Genomic DNA, 1,844 nt, shown 5'->3' with positions numbered 1-1,844 from the left:
TGGCCAAGCGATGGGACTTATGAGGTCATTTAACGCTGAGGGGCAAATTGAGAGGAATAAAAGGTTTAAAGGGTGCACCAGGAGGAAAACATGAACGGAAGTACAATAAAATGAACGCAAGGGGTTAGAGTTAGGGGCCGAAGGGACGCTGCAAAGAACCTGAAGTATATAATGTGCATAGTGCACCGCATGAGATTCACTGCTTTATAGTCTTCATTCATTCTGGTTTATTCCCGCCTGGCTTTTCAACTTCTATGACGCTCCCTTGAACTCATTTTCACCTGTCTCTTGAGGAAAAAATGAATCAGGCACGCTCACTGATTTTAAAAAAATAATAATTAACAATCTTGCTACACTACATAGGTAATAAAGCCAAAATTAATAATACTCTCTTGCTCACACAACATAAGTCTACACTATTTTCTTCGGGATCTACACCAGACCAAACCACAAACTGCTGATTGCCGTACTGCAAGAGGTATAAAAGAAAGCCTACAATCAAAACCTTAAAAGAATACCGTGCAACAATCTTAATTAATACAAAATAAAAGTCACAATAGTGGACATGACATAAAATTCAACGACGCATGGTGAGACAGACGAGCTGCTTGGCAGACATGAACGATCAGACGGACGATCTCCCGTCATGCAAATCTAAGCATGACGGTCTACCTTTGTTACCAAGTTTGACTGAAAATCTGGTGCTGGTGCTGTTACTGTAACTATATGAATGTACAGAATTTATTCCGACACACGAATTGTCTGCTGCAACAAAACTTCTACGATGTGTCATTCACAAAATATTTTTCACGCAAATACAAAATTCAAAAGTTTGAATGCGTACGGTACTTATAATCGAGCAATGGTATACTGCACATCGCACTTACCTTCCAATACTTCTTCATGCAGTGGATACTCCAGAAAACTATTGAGTAACAGGCAGGCCTGACCTTTGTCCGTTTGTCCTCATTAGCAACACAGAACTTGTTCACCACTTAATCTTTTACACTTCCTGCACTGACTTTGAATGTATCTTGCTTCACTAATCGATACTCACTTTCCATGTGCTCTAACATTTCTTTGATTTGTCACTTCAGAATGCACTTGTAACATCTGACGTCTGCATCTTGCTCAGATTTCAATTTATTACAATTAAAAGTACCATACTTATAATTCACAATGTTCTTAAAGAACAACCCGAAAGTCCACTGACTTGATCGTGGAACTTCCACGGGATAGGAAGCCTATTTTCTCTTTCTCTATACAGAGCCATCATATCGTTTCTAATATCTGCCCAGACTTCTCTGAAAAAAATAAAATGAAAGCAGAACATTTAAAATTCTCAAATTTTGTTTTCAACGTTTATCTTCAGAAAATATAGCGTGCATTCAAGTGACACTCTCAATGTTTCTTACTGTTAAGCATTAACCACCCTCGCAAAATCGAACTTCTTATTACACTGATCAAGCATCATTTATCGATTTAAAATTGCTAAGGAAACAAGTGATCTATAAAATCAAGAGAGCCAGCTCTAAGGTGTTACACGGGTATTCATAAGAAGCAAAAGCATCATTTACATTTCCAGACAGAATTTCTCTTAAGGATTAGGCATGAAATGAGATCTCTCCACTGTCGTATGTCTTGTGGATTTTCTGCATGAATACCTGTATGATCTGGGTCTTCATCTTTGTCTATTCTCATTGCTTTTTTGGGCTTTTAAACTTCTTTTCATCTTACTACTTCTATATCTACTACTTTATTTTACTTTCAACTTCTTACCCTTTATGCAGTACATAACTTTTTCTGAAATCTGTCAACGTGACAATTTTTCTTTATAATAAAAG

General features: G+C 37.2%; 1 protein-coding gene across 1 annotated transcript in view; it reads right to left on the bottom strand.

Moving 5' to 3' along the window:
* Positions 1-1,304, bottom strand: part of LOC135212608 (sodium-independent sulfate anion transporter-like) — a 245,240-nt gene extending 243,936 nt beyond the window's left edge. The window contains exon 1 of the mRNA XM_064246182.1: positions 888-1,304. The gene's annotated coding sequence lies outside the window, so the exon portion shown is untranslated. The remainder of the gene's footprint in view (positions 1-887) is intronic.
* Between the last annotated feature and the right edge of the window lie 540 nt (positions 1,305-1,844).

The sequence above is a fragment of the Macrobrachium nipponense genome, chromosome 41 (genome assembly GCF_015104395.2).
Source record: "Macrobrachium nipponense isolate FS-2020 chromosome 41, ASM1510439v2, whole genome shotgun sequence".
Classification (NCBI taxonomy): domain Eukaryota; kingdom Metazoa; phylum Arthropoda; class Malacostraca; order Decapoda; family Palaemonidae; genus Macrobrachium; species Macrobrachium nipponense.
This window is presented reverse-complemented; position numbering and strand designations above follow the sequence as displayed.